A 21,770-nucleotide genomic window follows, 5' to 3' on the forward strand; every position below is an offset into this window, starting at 1 on the left:
TTCTGCGTATTTTTGTACAAATAAGTGTGAAGACAAATTTTTCTGCAATGTCTTCAAAGTTCTCCATGTCGACGTAACCTGACATCGGTACTTTTCACAATAATATGTTTCCTTTTAGTGTATTCAAATAAGCTCTCTTCAATGTTTGCGATGAACTACGACGTTAACAGTACTGTATTTTGTTATCTTGTGATACGATGTTATTGTGGTCAGAAAATGCCTTTCAAATTTTGTTGAGCGTGAATGATCTTCAGACTGCGTTGTACAAAATGATGATAGTTGTATATTTTGCTATTCGTGTATTGAATAGACCAACGGGCAAGCCAAGTCTGACACATTTTCGTTAGCTAAAATGATAATGATGATAATAAAAATACTGCTATTCTGTGTAAACGAGCAGATGACAGATGTCATTGTTTCTCCCCGGAAACTGATGCATCCTAGATAAGGCATCATCATGTCAAGAAAAGATTTCTTCCAAAAGTAAAAGTTATCCCAGCATATAGACTTATGAATATATGTCTGATGCTGTTATGAGTACTAGCGTTTGTTCAGATTAACCTTTAGTGATCTGCTTCCGTCACTGAGTGGTAAATATTTTTGTTCTGTTCAAAGGGAAATCAGATATTTACCTGAATTTTTCGTCTCCATTTAATGCATTTTCTGATATGATTTGTACATACCATAACTTCTTATTTGTAATTAAAAGGGACATTTATCTAGTATTTATATTCACTATATTCATCGAGACATCTTTCTATTGACATTGAACACAATAAACGTATAAGATGCAGATAACTAAACTGCAAATTTGCACTCAAATTTTATATTTTCGTATAATGTGTGATTTATGAAATTGAAGTTCTAAAATGTTTAATTTTGTATCATCTGTATAGGTATTCATAGGTATAAGTATGAATATGACTGCATATATGTATATATATATATATATATATATATATATATATATGTGTGTGTGTGTGTGTGTGTGTGTGTGTGTATGTATATATAATAAAAATGCAAATATATTATTACAAACGTATATAAACGTATATATATATATTATATACATCAACATACTTACATAAAATTTGTGTGAGAGAGAAGGGGAAGGAAAGAGAGATCAAGATACTTATAACGGCTCCATGTTAGCTGCTCATTATACCCGTCTCATCATAAAAAAACAAAGTGATAACAAAACATGCATGATTGTTGTTGTTGTTTTTTTTTCTTGTCATGACCTTCCTGGATTTCAAATTGTTGAGTACTTTCACACACATTCTCAATCTTTGGAACGCGGAAGTTAAAAAGAAATGTGAAAAACGACTTCCGTTACAACGAAAACTTCGATAGCGAGAGTTTTCTTTCGTTATATCGAAATTTTGTTAGAACCAAACAAAGTATTAGCACAATGAAAAAAAAATGGAGATGACTATTTTGGAATCTATTTTTTGTTGTTGTGGTTTTTTTTTTACTTTGTTGTAACAGGATTTTCGTTATAACTGTGTTCGTTATAATGGGGCGTGCGCACTGGAGTTTGTAAACACAAATAACTCCAGTGGTCAGCGAAACCGTGAAGCTTACACTTTTGAATGCAATTTCTTATTGTTCATCTGCATGACTTGGATTGACACTTTGAAAGGAGTCCCACAAATATTCGCAGCTTTATATCAACCACGGATCGTTTGGAACTAAGTGATTTACAAACAGGGACCAGTGCATTGTATAATCATTTTTATTTGTTTTATTCTATGTATTCATTCATTTATCTATTTTGGTTGTTGTTTTAATCCAAAGATGATATGACAAATGGTATTGCGCTGTCTATCCTCTTAGGTCTGTTAGCAGTAGAAAATAAAAAAAGATGACACTTCACACATGAAACACACACACACCATGCACGCATTCATGCACATATATGAATATGCACGTTACTTTCATGGTATGCATCAGGGATCGACTCCAAGTCGATCTTGCATTTTGAATAAAAAAAAATCTTGATAGGATAGGCCCTTTACATTGTTCATTATTCACCGGGGGTACATGGTACGAATGTCTGTGCAAACTTGCTGGAATAATAGTCGGCCTATATGAGCCCAAAGCTTTCAAATGGCCCTTTTTTGTCGTTTTTCACATCATTGGTGTCATTTTCAAGGCAAGCTATAAAATAAATGGGATTCTCTCGATGTCATGCATAGTGGTCGTGTGTGAGACACAGCTCAGAGAGACGATAGAAATTTAAAGTGTCCTTCATTTTATATCATTCATTTCTAATCATTTCGTTATTTATTCGTGTATAATTCATATATGTGTATGTGTGTGTGTGCGTGCGCGTGTATGTATATATATATGTGTGTGTGTGTGTGTATGCAGTTACATAATACTGCAATCGTATGAGTGGGTGTTGTGGTTAGCTCTGATACCGGTGCGTTTGTCAATGACTTCATTCGACAAGGCAGCGGTTTACAGACAGTGGATACAGTGGGGTGCGTATCAGCCTGGGATAATAAAGGGTGAGACGGAAGACCGGACATGACGTTAGGTGGGGTTGATGGTGATATTATAGAGTTAGCTCCTTTGATATTTTGGGGGAAATCATATACACTTACCACTCGTCCGTGCATGGGGATACATTGCAGGTGCACTCATCGTTACTGTTACGTTGCATAAACAATCTGAGTAGTGAATGTAGACCTACATTACGAGATCATTCTCAAAGTAATGTCATATGGAAGACGGTGCGCTTAAAAAAAAAAGACAAAAAAAGTTGGATATTTGATTGGATTTGATTGGATTGGTTTGGATTGGATTGGATTAATTTTTTTTTTATTTGATTTGATAATGGTATGTCACAGAATCGGTAATGCTAGATTTAATGTGATCTCAGAGTTTTACCATTCATCTTGATAAAAACCACGCCAGAAATCCACAAAACACTTCCTATTATTTATAATGACAACCAATATTAAGTATGTTACACATATTCAGAATTATATGTATATGGGATAAAACCTAACATGGCATTAAAGGCATAGCCTAATTTACCATTTGCAGATGAAACAAAAACTCAGCATTAGTGCTTTAAAATAGCTTTAAAATGTGAGTTAGGGATAGAAACAACCACTGTAAAAATTTGAATCTGTTTAATCGATGTTAAGTGTTGGTAAATATGCAAAATGTGAACAATAGTTATAATAATTTAATTTCATTTGCCATTAACTCGGACTATGTTTGCTAAATCTATATTTTCTTTTACTGGCCCCAAATTTTGGAACTCTCTCGATAATACATTTGTAGTATGAAACAAGTTTTAAGTTTAAACACATTCACATTTAAACTGTAGAAGTTGTTCATAAATTCTTATATAGTTGAATGAGTTATATTTTAATTAGTCTGAATTTTGAGCTTTCTTTTTTATTTGTTTTACTCATTCTTTTCTTTTATCTATTCCTTTCCTACATTATGTACATATATCTCGGTGATCCATCGCACCATGTGCCTCGCGTGTGCTGGTATAGACCCTTCATCTCTTCTATCTCGCCTTTTTCCTGTCCTCTTGTCTCTTTCTGTTTCTTCTTTCAAAAAAATTTCCTCTTTTCCTCTTTTTCCTTCACTGTTTAGTTTTTCTCTCTCTATCTTTCTCTTTACAAGAGAGGTTGCTTGTTTTTGTTTGTCCGTCTGTTTGTTTGTTTGTTTGTATAGGTCTGTATGTGTTATGCACCTTTTGTATTATGTGTAGCTAATTACTTTTTGATGTTATTTAGTCTTTTTGCCCACGAGGAGACTGCAAAATACAAGCTTAGCTTTTTAGCATGTCTCCTCCATTTCCTGCAACTTTAGTTTTAATTTAGTTTTCATTTGCTTTTGTAATGCGTAGTATTGTTAACGTCACGTATTTTTCTTTGTTACTATTGTATTGATGTTGTGTTATTTTGTGTATGAAAATGTTGTTGGAAATGAAATAAATGAAATGAATGAATGAATAAAAAATGTTTCCAGACTAAACCGTCTACAGTTACGGTTTATTGAGAAATACACTGATATCTCCTTATATTTAGGCTTTATTGTGAAAATATTATATGGTAGGAAGTTTTGTGATACAACAGACCTACACAAATCATGTGCATCAAATGTGATATCTTGAACATTTTTGAAATCACTGCTTCCAAAGGTAAACAGGACCTTTAACATCCTGGCGGGGAAGCGCATTTTTTAGAAACAAGAAAATATATATAAATAATTTGTATATATTATGTATATATTATATTCAAAGAAGAAAACGAAATGATTTTCTAACAAGCGACTCTTTTTCAACATGCTGTTTTAGAAATGAAAAAGAGCCTAACGATAGGGAAACGTATGACTCAGCGAAAACTGATGAAGTGTTCCCGTCGGTCCCTTTTCGGCAGAACCCGACTTAAACATCTTTTTTTCCCTTTGATCGTCTTCCCGGAAAGTCTCCTCACTTGAGGGACCAACGGAAGTTCAATATTTGTGAAATTATATAGAAAACTGCGTTCTACGCGAGAAAACGCACAAAACACTCCACGAGATATTAGATAAAACCTCCCCTTTCTACATGCATGGTTTCTATAATAAGGCGACGTGAGTCCTATAGCCTTCAGTATAAGATAGTATATACAATAATAAAATGTACGTTAAAAATGTACTTATGAGAAAGTGTCATTTTCAACTGACATTAGACCTATATGATATGTATAGTCATAATTAATATTTTTGAACGACATAAAATTCTCTTGGTGAATGATCTCATTGTTGTTTTAATATTTTCCCGTCTCCCGACGTATAGATCCGACATTATAGACAAACAAAATGACTTGTAGTATATGTATTACCAATCAAATAAATCAATTTCCGATATTTGCTATAATTACAATGTTTAAGAAGGTTTGATCCATAGGTTCGTGCAAAATTCTGCCCATAGCTGTCATCTTCACTTAGAATTCTCCGAAGATGATAAAATCCGAAACAAAAATGTGTTAATCATATTAATATTCTTGCTTTTCTTTCTCAAGTCAATATCGAATATTAAATGATCGAACATGCTGATCGGTGATTGGTCGTATAACTCTAACAAAGAAAGATAAACATTTACATATTGAAATCGAAATTGTTATATTGTAAGCAGTAATCATCACATCAAGTAAAATGATTCAAAAATTTGACTGGCTGTTGTTATGGGGCTAAATAGTAGACCATTTACATGCATTATAGATAGTATTGCCTTGCCTTTCGTTGTAACAGAAGGCGGTCTTTGGCGTAAGTCTTTCGGTACTATAGAGCGCTTTAGGAATCTCTTGGGGAATATAAACTCCGGTGGGAATGTTAAATGATAATTACATCTCTAAAGAGGCAATATCTATATCTTTGATATTAAACGAATGATGGGAGGGGTAGAAAGACGGACATCAACTCTACTTCACACGGTTATCATTTTTGTTGTTTTGGCTCTTTGAGTTTGACTGAATTCAAACAAACATCCAAAAAAGTTGAAAGAAATTGCTTTCTATAGCTATTAAGTGCAGACGAGAGGTAAGTGTCCGCCTTTGAAAGTGGGAATATCCTGTTGTTATGGGTATACAATTTCTTAACTCCTTCCGCACAAAGTAGGTCTAAATTATTCCGCTTGCTGTTCAAAACGCAGATATCTGTCGATCATCAATAGGCCTATTTGGCATAAGCTTTGGCCACTGAGGTCAGTATCCCCACATACACACTTCCCCTTCCCACTGCACACAAATATTAATTGTTTATGTTCATATTATAATTGATTGTAATGTTCATTAAGGATCCTTGAGTATGGTGGCTGACCGTACCTTATCAAACTGGTCTAACACAGAGGATATATATATTTTTTTTGTTCACCTCAAGTTCGAGTTGTCATCAGATCTGTCGGGTTTTTTTTTCTTCCTTCGCAACTGAGTAATTATAGTCGACATTATACGCCTACCCAAATTTATAAAACCAGTGGCAGATCCAGAGGGGGCGCATCAGGCGCGCGCCCCCTCTTTATTTTTGGTTTTAAAAAAAGAAATACAAAAAAAAGGGGGGTGCGTGCGCCCCCTTTAATTTTGCAAAGGCGCCTCCCCTTTACGGAATTCCTGGATCCACCCCTGAGAATTGAATAATAAGAAATATTCCCATATCTATTCAAACAGCATCTTCTTTGTAGGCATTCACCAAACGGATAGACAACACCAATTTCTATATTTCGATTTAATATTACATCCATAGCACATAGCTTAACATGGAATCTCTTGTTCTTTATGTTTGTTTGTTCTTTTTATGTTTTTATGCTCTTATAAATCGTATCATGTTTCTTGATGTTCGTTTTGTTTTCGGATTTTGCAACCTTTTGAAATTGTAATGTATATTGATCCAGGGCTCCATTGTGAAGCAGGCCGGGTGCCTTTATGGCTCTGAATGGGACTACCCTGCTTACAAAAAAAAAGACAAAAAAAGACGGAATAAATAAATTGTCGAGAATAATTTGTGGAATTGCAAAGTGAATCAGTCTACCATGCCCCAAAATGAACCCCCGTGAACTTCCACTAATGTGCGTGGTCTCACCTTGTATTACTCAATGACAGCGACTCTGAAGTTTTGCTGATCCTCTGTTCTTTTAACTTCGTACAAGTACAGTATAAGGGCTAGCTTCTATACACTCTACTCTTTGGTTGAAACACTCTGATGCAGTATTATTGGTATAAAAAGTCCGTGACCGAGACTAGACATGTGAACAACGTGGGTTTGTAACATGTGTTACTGTGCGAGAGAGATGTGATAATCGTGCCGTTCTACGTGTTGTCTGTCTGTGTATGCAAAATACTGTATAGAGATACTAGTATACGTTGTGTGCCATGTGTGAGCGAGCGAGATCGAGAGCAGCGAAACGCCGGTAGCTTGTCTCGGGATTCCAGATCAAGGACAGAAAAATGTATCGCTGTCGAGCACTTCTACATGGTCTTGGACCAGTTTCAAGAAACACAGCTCCCCACTGCCGAAGAACAACACTTTCTAAGGGTACATTGTTTTGTTACATTGTTTTGCAGTCTTATATCTGTTTTATTCCTGTGTACGCGACTTGGCGAATATCACTCGGCTCGGTTGAAACGTGCAGCAGATCTCTTAGTCCCAGTAATATGAATTCATGTGAATAGATGATTCGTCGATTGGCGGACCGGATCTAACAACGAATGAACGATATCCCGGAAATCGCCTTGCAATACCAGCCATAAACTTAAACATTTTGACGAATTTATGATCTGATCATGAAATATGCCATTTACAGGAAGCTTATCTACTTTAATTAATGTTATTAATCGTGGCCATGGGCAATGCATTGCCATTGGGTTATTGCCCATTGGCATTGCCCATGCCATGGCATTGCATTGGCATGTCAGTTCGGGAAACCCACTCACAAGGGGGGCCCCTCCTTATAAGTAACCCGTCCCCCTTATAAGTAACCCCGTCCCCCTTATAAGTAACCCCCGGGGCACCCCTTATAAGGAGTCTCCACGCTTTTTTGCAATGCAACGCGAAAATGAAAGGATTGCGGCAATTCGCTTGATTATGTCCATAAAGCTTCACAAGTTTCCTAGTTACTCACGAAATTTGAGCAAAATCGATTTGAGGCATCATATCTAAAATCATGGATTTAAATGCGATGTCAAACGACCCATGCGAATGCTGAAATGCGAGCGATTACTGGCGTGAGTGTCGCCAGGCGCGGCGGCGCGGCAATGCTTTAGTGCAGACGTGGCGACTGAGTACGTACTCAGTTGCCCCGGGGGTTACTTATAAGGGGGACGGGGTTACTTATAAGGGGGACGGGTTACTTATAAGGAGGGGCCCCCCTTGTGAGTGGGTTTCCCGAACTGATGTGGAGTGAGTACGGCTACGACTGGACGAGTCTGAGTAGTAAAATTAGAGATCTACACTAGTATTAAAGACTAGAGTTAGCGTCTACATACAGTAATTGACATTACAGATTGTAGATAAATTTAATGATAAAAAAAAAATCAAAATCAAAATCGATTCGAATGTCCAAGACCACAATGAAGAATGATTAAACCAAATGGTAACTTGATTTTTAAACAGAATTGTCTAAATTGGGTTATTAATGGGCTAAGTAAAAAGCTCCCTAAACCCTGCCACACTTGCAATCTATCTACGTGAAGATGGAGGTGTGGCACTTCAAGGTAAATTCAAGGTAAATTCAGAAGACCGTGGCATGCGCGTGTCATGTCATCGATTGTGGATTATAGAGGCCCTACAGTCAGTGTCTGCCTAATTGGATATGTCATTGTTTGGTCAGACTAACGTTAAACTCTTCTAAATCCTTCAATTCTGATGAGTAACTCTGAAGGTCAACACATTATTGCAAAGGTCAGCACTGCACTGGTCAGGCAACTCCATTTACAAGTGAAGTTATCAGGGATTTAGAATATCATTTTTATACTGACCATGCAGACCAACAACACCTGTGGCCAAGCCAAAATTCAAATGCATTTAGAAAACTGTACACGCCGTGTAGACTACCACTAGGTTTTACATGTACATGATGTAGCTGGCGGTCAAATTTTGGATGGTGTTTTGTTGAATTATGGGCGACTTGTTTGACATGTGCATAGATCTATGCCCCAATGTTACTTTTAGGCCCGAATTCACGAAGATGGTACAAATGAAACCATGGTTTAAACCATGGACAAAAACCATGGAGCGTCGAGTGTCGCACGAAATATTTCATTACGAAATTGGTCATTTTCGTCGACAAAACGACCGTTTCGTTAACGAAATTATCATTTCATGGTCGAAATGTTCATTCAGTTACAAAATGTTGTCATTTCCTTGTAATACAAAATAGTCATTTCATCGACGAAATGACTGATTTCGTAACAAAATATTCCGTTTGACACGTGGCGCTCCATGGTTTTTGTCCATGGTTTAAACCATGGCTTCATTTGTACCACCTTTGTGAATTCCGGCCTTATAGTTTACTTAGTATTTTCATACAGATTTCAGGAAGTTGTCTGTCTTCCATTTCTACAACACAATGACATTGTACCTCCTGTAATGTAGTACATGTAGCTACAGCAGTAGGCCTACACTTTGTACCTCTAACCACACCAGCGACCCCAACCCGTACCGAGTCAGGGTCGCATTGCAGCTCTATGGCTATTGATGTACCACCTGATATGGCTTAGTATTTTGGTGACCAGAGACCAAAATACAGGGTTTTACACTGAAATTCGTAGCCATACTGTTAGATAAGATACTTACAATCAGAGGCGCGGAAATCGATTTACGATATGATATATTTTAAGAGCCCAGTGAAAGATTTTATCTGAGGTTTTAGTCCCTCCGCACTTCGTAGCATAGTACAACTTACACAGCGCATGCGCTAACAGCCTTGCTGTCGATCGGGTATGGATAAAACGTGGCACATATTATAATACACAGTATATGCGTGTGGAAAAAAAAACCCAGGACGGCTAGCTGAGAACTGAAATGAATATTCATTCGCGCATGCGCAGATCATTTTATTTACGTGATATGTTCAAAATGGCGATTCACATCTCGCGGAGATGGTCTCAAAGATGATGACAATTAATCTTGTTTTCGGAGGTATTGGTGAGGGATACATAGTTGCCTATAATATTCAACAATATGGTATTACAACATGTGACTTTTAGTTGCTAATCCAAGTGTTTTGAACGATGAGTTGTTTACTGAATTGCAAGCATCGCTGTGCACTTGATTACTTCACTAAATGACATACAAGTCATCGGGGCGCTGTTACTGGTTACAGGGCCCCGCGCCGGGGTTAGCCTACCTCCGTCTCAAATCTGATTTTCTCAACAGATTTTAGAGGAAACACTGTTTTCTCCTTCACATGCAACCATCCTCAAATGAGCTTACCCCACAGGTCAACACACATACTTGTACAATGTACTGATCAATCTTACTAACTCATCTTGTCAGTTACAAAATGTACAATGTACAGCCCTACAATTGTACAAAATGTACCCTTTCATGACATGTACACACAATGTATCATACATATGTATACTTGGTGCAAGCACCCCAACAACAAATGTACTTTTAATAACAATATTAACTAGAAAAGCACTCGTAGAGCACAGACTTGCGCTAAGCAGCTCATTTTCACCCATGATACTCGCATGCTAAAATCGCCCATTTTCCCAATATAGAAGCCTTTTGTTTATGTCATCAGCTTCCAGCTATGTGGCGCCTCACCTGAGCAGAGCACGCATGCAAACATCAAATTCATGAAGCTTGAACTCCTACATTGTACAATTTTGTAAGTTCATTGACCCTGTCTGCCAAAAGATCAAGAATCCGTCAAAATCCCTGGATCACTGCCAAAATCAAATCATCTGTTCCTTGTATCAACTCTTCCTGCAAGTTTCAGTCAAATCCGTTCACAACTTTTTGAGTTATTTTGCAAACAGACAAACCAACGCCAATGATCACATTCAATGTAACCTCCTCCTTCCTTGGTGGAGGTAAAAATAGAATGTAATAGAGGGCAGATTTGACTATTGTACTGGAGACATAGCGTAATTGTAGAAAATTGCAACAAGACATTGTATATTATGGCAGAGTCAGTCACACATGATGAATGCTGTATTGGTGAATTCCAGGATTTTTCGAATACCTGGTAGTGACATTCATGAAAGTTACATGCCCCTTTTTTTGTTTGGACTTTCTGATCCCAAAGGGAAAGATATTCCTTTCCTCATCCTCATTTTTTAAGATGGGGGGGGGGGGGGAATGAGGAGAACAAGCCTTTTTTTCAGACTTTCTCAATATTTCTTGAGCTTGTTCCTTCATTCGTACTTGTGGCCACCAGATGTACTGTACACTGTAGAAATGTCTACAAGGCCACTTCCTTTGGTAGGAGCATCACACATATTCCTCAAGTCGCGTTTCAAATGATTTTTGCTACAAATACATTGCATGTGCATGATGTGTCACTGTGCATGTGTGTATGTTCCAGCAACGTCACCCCTGAAAAGAAAAATGGTTTATGGAATGACTTTCATTTCATATTTTTACATATCATTAAATGATAATTTTCAATCTTCTCAATTTATTGTTTTATAATTGCGATATGATATGCAATTTTTCATATCACAATAAGGAGATACAGTTGTGAATACATAATATAGCTAATCAGAGCAAGTATAATTGAATGATGGCAGTAGAAGAGATACATGAAAGAAGACATTGCATGAGAATAGTCAGATTAATGCATTTATTGGTGCAAAGTCAAAGGAGCTGGAAATATTTTGTTTCACCTGTTTTTCTTTTTTCTGGAGTGTCAATCGTACCTGCACACTATCAAAAACTATAACAAATTAAGTGTAGTTTTCTTTTGCTTGAACGTGAAAGTATCATAGTACTTTCACCCCATTGTAATCAGAGTTAGGCTAGCTGGAACAAAACTAATGAAATGAGGTAGTGATTTCTGTTATCCATCACTTTAATGCCAAGTACTTCCTGTTGACCTTGTGGTTGGCAAATTTTAACCAGATAATTGAGAGGTTTGACCAAAAAAAAGATGAAAAGCAACTAATAAGAGCTGTTCATTGTATTCAGCAAATGGACAATCAATATACAGCTGTACAAGGTAACAACAAATAACAGCTGAGGCATGAAAGTGGTATATTTGTTACACTATTTCTGTTTTAGTAATGTATATTGCAATAAATACTAGACATACTATCACGAATAACGACTTGAAATACATAGTACTTCTTCTTCTCTTTTGTCAGAAAAAATAGAGTTTTAAGATTTTTCAATAATCTCACCTCCCATCCATCACGACAGCATGTACACTGTACATGTGTAGTTGCACAAACAGGAAAGATGTTAATATACCAGTCTATGTGCTTGGTCTTAGAGACAGGAAGAAGTCTGTGCTATCAAACAAACGGAAGGAAACAGGGGTACCTTTACCTTCAACTAGCAAGTACATGTACACCGTAGACCCCAGATTCTCTTGTTTGTTCCCCGTGTTCTCATATTGTTTTTTTGTGAGAGGATGTCCCTACTTGAGTACTCAAAGCACACGTGGTATATTTGTCTCTTACACATACATATTTTATGTGTACTTTAGTCAAGTTTGTGCCGTCTCTGATGCCATGCCCTTGGCATTTACAACCCTGGGAAATACATGTGCATGTATTTCTTTTCTGCTGATTTAGGGATACTGCACTAGACATACACATGTCTCAGTTACAGTAATGACCTTCTGTAGGTAATTTTTTTTTTTTCATGTAGAAGCCCATACACATATATGCAGACTATATGTTGCTAACATGTAGCGTTGTCTTATCAACTGATGTACTGTGTACATCTAACAGAAACAGCTCTGGCAAGCTTTGTTTTAAGTGTGAAAGAAGCTACAACATGCCTCTATAGAAACACTGATTAGACACACAGAGAGAAATCTTGAAATGAAATCCCAAGAAATGAAATCCCAAGATAGGTCAGACTTTTATATTGGAAGGAAGGTGTCGACCATTTAATTAATTCAGTTTTATGTAGGCTAATTTGTTTGAAAGCATACGGTACAAGAATCTAGCCTTATTAAAAGGCTGTGTCACTGTTTGTCAAGTGGAGTGAACTAAACAGCTTTAAAGCCAAGTGCATCAGCGTGAGGGCCGTTTGAGATTTGCTAGTGTTATTACAGCTATGTTTCATAATGAGACAGGTAATTTGGCTCACATTTCCTACAGAATGATGTGGAACAGAGTACTCTAAGTCAGTCACTTCAACCAATAGAATTGCTAGATTTGCTTGTGGGCCATCAGTTCAAAATATACTGAACAGAACTCTATTGCTAGCAACATTCAGTAATTTGAAGGCATAGACGTACTGTAAGTTTTCAAATTTTGATGGGTCACCAGAGGCCCTGATGCTGGGGCTTACTCCTCAAAGGAGGCTTAAAGGGATAGTATAGTCTTGGTTGAGATGGGGGATTCAGATTTTGACTGTATGTGAGATGATTAGAAACCACTTATGAAATATTAAAGAGCATACAATTCCAAGGGGAATTCAAAGTTTATTTGATGATGATCAGTTTTGAAATGGTGAGATATCAACAACAACAAAAAGTAAAACAAAGTGGTCTTAATACAATGTAATTGGTGGGCCCCACCCTTTATTAGGATCTAAACCATCCCTTTAACTCTGTCTCCGTGACAACACCTCTCCTTGCCTCTTTTGCAAGTACAGCAGCAAGAGGGCTTTTGACAAAGCCTAATGTCGACCAAGAACGTCTAATTTTGTGAATCTATACAAAAGAATGTATTCCCTCTGTGCTAGCAGAGGTGTTAGAACAGTGTGTGTATAAAGTGTATCTTCCACAAAGCAATGCCAAAGAAATTGTTTTGAGAAAGTTAAAGGGTAATTAAACACTCAAAAAAAAAAAACATGTTGAAATGTAAAAACTTGCCAGCTCCACATACATGTATTCTGCCCTTATGATATGGGAACCCAGGAAATTACCATGATAAACGGTTAGGATGTTAGCTGAATGTCATTGCAGTCAATAGATCATTACATCTGTTTGATATTTATCTGGCATTGAATGTTTCTGTAGGATGCAACTCTTTCCCTAGTATCTAGATCTTTCACTAGTTAAAGTAATGATATGAAATGTGATAAAAGATATTAATATGCTACAAATAACACAACAAAACATATGTACATTGTACTGTGTTCATGACATCTGGCATGTTCCTTTTTTTTGGTCATTCTAATGCTGCACAATGAAAATGGAAAAATGGAAAGTGGATTAATTGATAAGCGTGTCCACATTTCAGTGGTCTTCAAAGAGGACAGGAGACGGCTGATGAGTTATGAGTGACATGAAGTTGAATTCACATGAAAATGATATAACAACATTTTCAGTTGTAGGATTTTAATGGACCACCTGACTTTCTTCCAAGAGTACGTTTTGAAACATCCTTGTAAATCCCGACCTCAACCCTACAAATAGAACTCTTCACTTTGTGAGTGAGTTACGAGCCTGTCCACGTAATGCTAATGTTTGCATGTCCTTCTTAATTTCCAAACTCCTCGTCATGTTTTGATCTTGAACATGAAACAGTTGTCTCTGAGTACTGTGTGATTCATCTCTGCCATTCAGACGCCTTCCAGACTCTTCTTAGTCTGTGTTCCAGCATTCCAGACCTGCGATTTCTATTCTTCTAAGTACAGTACGTGTACTTCTGCATGACAGACCACTTGAATATGGAATCTCACTGTCTTCATGAAAACCATTCCATCCTAGCATGACTCTAGTCCATATTCAGTAGGAGGATATATTCTATCTTCTGACTTCTGATGATAAATAATTTTTCTATTATATCTAAGAAAAATTTAATGGCTATCCAGTCATGGTGATAGGAGCAAATGAATCATAGAGGTCTGTGCGTCAGACTAGCACTTGAGACAGTGGCAGTGGGCAAGGTGCTGAATTCATAAAACGGTTGCCAAGTAAAACTTCTGGGCAGGTGACAATTTCCCCGCCTGCTGTGCCTTCTCCACCACATTACCACATCATCAGCGATGTTGAACAAAGGCACGGCAACACTTGTTGTTCATGACCTTGCACTTGCATGAAAGAAGCATGCAAGAAGGATGACCTCCCCCCTCAAAGAGGGAGTTATTTTTAGCAAAGAGAAGGGAAACAAAAGTACAGAAAAGATGATAAATCCAGTCTTGAAGGCTGTTATAAAAGTTGCTATTATCATATCCAATGTTGTATATGAAGCACATTTGTACATTAACTATGCAAAAGCCACATCATGTGCTGCCAAAGTGGAATTGCAAATTGATACCTGAGTGGCAAGAAGATTTTTGTCGCTGGTAGAAAACTCACTTTCCCCAACCAGGAGAAGTTACGTTTCATACACATGTTCTTGATTTGAATGATTCAGCTTCTTGTATTACAATGTTACAGACCATACAAACTGTATGTGTGAAATATTTACACAACAATCCCTCCGTGATAAGACGAGGAAAGTTCAAAGTGTAAACGCAATGCTTTATCATCTTTAAATAGTGCTACTGAGTAACAGATAATTTGCTGCCAGTGTGACCTCAACCTTCTCAAATCAAGATGAAGGTGACCTTATACACGATGTAGATCTTTCTCCTTCTTTCAGTCTAGTTGTGAATCTATGTAATGGAGAGATTTTTAACTCATTTTTTGCAATCAATGTCCTTGATGTGTTTTTTTTTTTGTTTGTTTGGAGGAGTCGTAAATGCACAAATAGTATGCCTTCAGTAACAACAGTTTTTGTACAAAGAGTGGATTGGAATGGTATGGGGGATTTAAGTTGTTTATTCTCGGGGGGGGGGGGGGGGGTTAAGTGATGCAAAAATTGTATACTTCTATGGAGAAATGTTCGACAGTGAAACAGTGCTGATGTTAAATTTGCATTACAACTTATCAGTTTCATTCTTTATCATCTTGTATGTTAATGCTTAGTTCTTTGATATCTTGCCATGCTGTAATTACCTGTCTGAACATGTGTTAGTGCAATTAAAGGTTACTACGTGTACTGTATGAGCTGTTATTTTTGGGAGGATGTGATTTTTTTGAATTTCATGAATCACAGTTGGATCACAAATTCAACAACAAGCAAAAATTTTGCCATGCGCTAGGCTGACAATGCATTCAGGATATCGTCGGTGTCAATGCGTGAAAACAACATCAACCACATATGTAACTTCCTAATTCGTGAAAATATCTGTGCATGAAATTAATAGCTTACTAAGATTGTATAACTTACAAAATGTGTTCATCTTATGTATGAAGATAAAGTACATCTATGGTAGCTGACAGCCAACAAAGAGAATGTTTTGGGGGGATTTATACTGGGAAAAATTCTGTGTTGAATATGAGTGTATTTAACCTATTAAACTGTGAAAGATGTTGTAAAGGCAGATCAGGACATGGCCACCAGTGATATTGAGAATTTTTTTTTTTAAACTTATAAACTGTTGCTGATGTATTGAATGTTTTTATCCCCATTCCCCCACCCCAACCAATCTTGTGTACATCTGCAGGCTCTCTACTGAGTATACCAAGTCACAAATCGGCACAATGTGGAGCTTCCCGAACTATGGCGCACATCAGTTCAGAGGGCGTCGGCAGCAAGGGGGTCTACTGGGCTGTGGGCGGAACTGTCATGTTCATCACCACGGCGACCTTTGTGAGTAATGAGGAATGAGAAGGTAGAAGAAGAGGCAAGAAAATTGAGCGAGAATATTCTTTCTGGAGTGTGTGTAGTCCTGAAAAGGACTGTGAAACGGAGAGGGATAGAAGGGCCAGAAAGAATACTCTCACTCAATTTTCTTGCCTCTTCTCCCACCTTCTGTCATTCTAACAGTCCTTTTAAGGACTCACACATAGTGAACCGAAAACTGAGCATATGCTATGTACACCACCATGCAAACGCCTTCCTTCAAAAATCATTTGAAGAAATATGAATTATTCATTCTCAATTGTCATTTTTTTTTTCATGCTCTGCAGGTTCAGAAAATGGGTCTGGTAACATGGGGGAGGCAACCCAAGAATGTTAAAGTTGACCTCACTCCAGCCGCCCCGCCCCCCAGTGCACCAGAAGAGGATGCCCCCGCCGAGCCAGCTGCCAGTTCCGAGGCAGCCCCCTCTGCCCAGGCCCCGCCCGAGGAGGCCCCTCCAGCCGAGGAAGCCCCGGCCCCAGCGGAAGAGCAGGCACCAGCTGCGGAACCAACAGCAGAGGCAGAGGCACCGACAGAGGAAGCACCGGCATCAGTGGCAGAACCTGCAGCTCCAGCTGAGGAGGCCGCTGCTGCCCCGGCTGCGCCAGCTGAGGAGTCTGGAGAAGGTATGTCTGTATGATGATCTGACCAATCAGATGGGAGGGGGGGGGGGGGGGGGAATAGGGGCACAATTCAGAATGAGGTAGACATGCAATCATTGTAAGATGCATTACTGTAAAACCTGAAACATACGCGGCATGAAACTTATGTCAATTGCCACTGGCATTCAATGCATTTCGTAGCCCAAAACTTTCGCATGCAGTTTACTTTTGTGAATCTTGACTTGATCCTCGCAAAATTTGGGAAAGGTTCGTGCACGCAAACATTTCTTGTTTTATGGTAGGTGTAGTTACCATGGTGGTTCCGAGAATGTTCAGGGCTGATGTCTTGTCACCTGGCTTCTGCCATACTGTTGTTGTTGCAGGTACAGCTGTACTAATTACTGGGTTTAGGAAATAAGTTTGCTGCTGTTTCTTACCCATGTGCTTGACAACCTCACTGGTTTGTAAATCTGATATCAAACCTGTTGATATCCTTCCCAAAAGATTAATTTAAAGTCAAGATTTTGGACTCCAATACAGTAAAATCAGTAAATGTTTGTTGGGTGTATGAAGATGCTGGCATAGAGCAAATTTATGTGTATTTTTTCTTCTACATTAATGAAATTCTGGGTCTACGTTTTGGTGACTCGGTGATTTTGGTATTCATGAGATTTATAGTCGAGTCAATTGACTAAACATGCATAGATCACAGAGAGTGTCTCAGTAATACATGTATTAGTGTCTATCTGACTGTTCTATCTTGTAGCAACAGGTGTTTACCTTATGGTACCAACCATCATAGTGAACAGAATACAACTTTAGAGTGCACTTTAGTTTAATATTGCAGTCTATTTCATACCCTAAGAATGTATGATTGAATTGATGGACATGAATTTGGAACCATTCAGCGCAAGTGGATGATAACAAAACAGTATTTATAAAAGCAAAAAGAAAATGAAGGACAAACATGGAACCACAAAAAGAAAAAGGAAATCGTGTATTTTCATCAAATGAGGGTCATACTAGAGATACATTATCTTGAAAGAGTCACCTTTTAACACATGTAATACACTACAACCAGCCTGCTACAACACAAGGTACCCAATAGCAATGTGTCTGGATCAAATTCTTATGATATTTTTTTAGAAAACATTCCTGAAATTATGGGGAAGTGTCTTTTTATGTTTTATGCTGTTTTGAAGACATCGTTCCATTGACTGTACAAAAAAAATAATTGAACAATAACTCCCAAAGTTTAAAGACCATATAAAAAAATGGAAATAAAACGAGAAGTAAACAATATCACTGATATCATTGGTTTCTATCATGAAGCCATATGTGTGTCGTTGGCTTGTACACTATAGATTAATGGCCTTCTGTGTTAGCGTGATCTATGTTTGTTTTTTTCCATTGTTTCGATAATGTATATGGTTTTCTGTTGATTTATGAGCTTCAAACGAAACACACACACACAAAAAAAAAAGGTAGTTTAAAGGTACATGTGTATAATTTATTTTAAGCGGAAGTCATTGTGAATGTCTTGTCAAACTGTGTGTGTATACAGCAGACTTTAGATAGTGCCAGATTGTAGTTTGCAGCTAGAAAGGCATTATTGCTGTTAAAGCTCAAATAATATTGAAGAACTGTCAGAAGCAAGGGTGAATTTCTGTATCTCAGAAGTCGGGTATCTTTCAGATTTCATTATGAAGCAATATTGATACATTCTATCCCTGGTAGCAGATATTACAAGGACTCCATAGCTATTGGCCATTGATATCCGCCAAACCCAAAAGTACCGACAGGCAAATCCGTGTTTTAAAAGAGCAAGGGACATGCAAGAAAGAGAAATATGAGCTTACATACTGGTAAGTAAAAAAAAAGAGTGGAGCACAATTTCTTTTTTCTGTGAATGTGAAAAGGCAAATTTGTCAGCTAATACATAGTATTTTATTTCATCAAGTGGCATAATCTGGTCTCTAGATGTTGTGGTTCCTATGATTGTTCCAAGTTGATCCTGCAGAGTAAGGCTACATGGTCTAAGGTGGTAAAATCTTTTAGAAAAAGCATTAAGAATGGGTCAGTAAGAGAGCCTATATCTCTACTGGTTTTAGCCGACTCAAATGCTCAAGTCCAGATGGAAACATTGCAGTCTTGGAGTAGACAAACTCTTAATTTCTGTGAGTGACCTTTAAACTCCCATAGTTTCTGAGCTTTAGAGTATGAAACTGGACTTTGATATCGCTTGCATGTGTTTAGTCTCTATCTGTACCCACTGCATGGTTTGTCACAGTTTATTAGTACAATGTAAGTACGTAATACAAGTTCATTGTGAAATTGGTGTCAATAACTAACTTTCCCTAAAAAATGAGGGTAAATGTACAACTGTTTTCTTAGTGCTTGTGTCACTCAACTTGTAATTAATCTTATGCTCATCATTGGGTGCATTTGAAAAGATCCAAAAATATGCCGCAAATTGGTAGTGGACTTGAAGCAGATAAAGAAACCATTATTCAACCCATGACACTTTGGCCATAGTAGTGTTTCATCTCATCAGGAATGCATCTACTGTAGTCACATTGTATGACTAGCACTTTTGCCCCCCCCCCCCCCCCCATTAAAAAAAAAAAAAAAATAGTTGTCTCTTCGCCTACAGAGTTATTTTATACACATGTATAACCGGAAGTTTTGATAGGTGTGAGTGCAAATGAAAAGCATGCATGAACAGATAGATAGATAGATAACCTCCTTTCAGTTCAATATGATTACATAACAGTTGAAGTGCAACTATTCTTTTCTTAGTTCCATTGTACGTACTGCAATCAATAACAAAGAAGTTCAAACTCTTTAACGCTGATTAAATCGCCTTGTGTGGTTTGCTGTTTGATCTGCTAGCATTACTCCGTCCCACATGTTTGGAAATTTGCTAGGTTTGAATAGTAGTTTGATGCCAGCCTACCATTCATTTGATTTCAAGCTCTTTTTCTCCTATCTCTTTCTCTTGATGCAGACACTGGCTCCAGCGATGAACCGGAACAGACTGAAGAGTAGACAGTCGCCATAGAGGGCAGCAGAGTGGCGCACCAGCTCTCCAAAGACAAGATGGTGCCTGAAAGACTGAAGACTTTTATTAAAAGCCTTAAAGGCATGGAATGTGTGTGAATTGATGTTCAATAATATTCTGCCAATTATTCATTAGACTTTCTGGTGTGGTGATGCAATCATTACGAGAACAGGTGTAACTATCTTCTTAGAAACTTATTTTGAGGAACGCGTGTTCCATCTCAGGGTTTGGAAATTCCGTTAATTCTTTCATACCTTTGAGGTAGTTGTGAAACAGTAGCCCACCGTTCTTTGGTGATTACGATGTTTGACATTTTCAGAGTGATGACAAATTAATTGTGTGCTTATAAATTGATTTAGTAGCGCTTTGATACTTTTGCATACATGTATATTGTCAAATATGGTATTACAGTAGCAGTATTCCAGGCCTGTAGGACTTCATCTCCAGCAAAGGTAAACATGATTTCTCAGGAAGTGTTATACAGGTGTAAACTCTTTCTTTGTGCCTTGAATGTACAAGTTAGTCTACTTGTGTGAAGAGACTAGCCCTAACAGCTACACTGTCTGTTGCATTTCACCAGTCAGGGAAACTCACCACCAAAAAGAATTCAGTTGTTTGGATTTTATTATCATTACATCAGTGTATTCAAACTTGTTTGTTTTTCTTCACAATTCCAGGGTTTAACTGTTCAAAGACCAAACCAAAATTGTGCCTTGATACAATGTATGACAACTTTAATTATGCAAATTTCACAGTTGTTTTTTTCCAGCAAAAAAAAAAAAGACAGTGACTGATTTTCTTGTGAAAGCTTGTGAGTAATATGTGCCTGTAAATTACGCAGATCATGTTTTACATGAAGATTCAGCACCAATTGTCATCGGGGCAAAAAGAAGCTAAGGCAATGTGATAGTGTCAAGTGCCTCTCTCTACCTCATAGAAACTGTAAGATGCCCATTGAATTTGACAATGACAACTTGAGAGTCAAGGTATTCTTTCATTTTGTCAATGTAAAGATGCAAAATGGAGGTGATACATGTACGTATCTGAGCATCAAACTTATTATTTTGATGCCGAGTGCCACCGTTGATTTCCAGCTGTAATTTGAAGACAATTTTCAGGGATTCACACAAAACAGGGTTCTCCTGCCAGAGTGTAGATGTTGGAAAACCAGGAAATGGCTATGACACCATAAATGTCCGAAAATAGCAGCTCTAGATGTGCGAGTCTAGTAATTAGTAATCTGTCATTGGATGTTATTTTCTATGAAAACAGAAAGCATTACACTGCTTCCTCTCTTAAGTGTGTAACTATATCAGTCTTGTTAATGAATACACATCTTCTTGATCGATTTGCAGGTATATGTATCTATCAAAACACGCATTAAAGTGTTGGTCACAGTGTAGTAATAGAAATGTGACAGTTTCTTTTTAGTATTTCTGTACGTTCAGTTAGAGCCAGTGGTATTTCCAGTCGCATGATGTGAATATCCTGCATCATTTAAAGGCAAAGTGTTTGAAGGTATACAAAAACAACATACTGCAGTACAGTCCGCAACTGGGAAAGTGGGCCAAATCAGTCAGGGTATGTCTTTTATCCATTCGTTTGTTTGTTTGTTTGTGTTTGATATTGGTCTGTTTTGTTGACAACAGAATTGATGCACTTATAACAAAGGGTTGATTTCTTATTTTAAGGATGAATTGGTTTAAGATAAGTCTTTGAAACTGCAATTGTAATGTAGCAATATTGATTATGAACACTGACCTACATTTTTAACATACAAATAATTATTTCTATGAATA

General features: G+C 37.5%; 1 protein-coding gene across 1 annotated transcript in view; it reads left to right on the forward strand.

The window, feature by feature from the left end:
- The first annotated feature begins 16,809 nt into the window (after nt 1-16,809).
- LOC139718392 (apoptosis-inducing factor 1, mitochondrial-like) overlaps nt 16,810-21,770 on the forward strand; it is a 32,777-nt gene continuing 27,816 nt past the window's right edge. Inside the window, exon 1 of the mRNA XM_071629865.1 lies at nt 16,810-16,934. The gene's annotated coding sequence lies outside the window, so the exon portion shown is untranslated. The remainder of the gene's footprint in view (nt 16,935-21,770) is intronic.

Source organism: Diadema antillarum, unplaced genomic scaffold (genome assembly GCF_040938485.1).
Source record: "Diadema antillarum isolate AM-2024a unplaced genomic scaffold, OU_Dant_1.0 scf00000093, whole genome shotgun sequence".
Lineage (NCBI taxonomy): Eukaryota > Metazoa > Echinodermata > Echinoidea > Diadematoida > Diadematidae > Diadema > Diadema antillarum.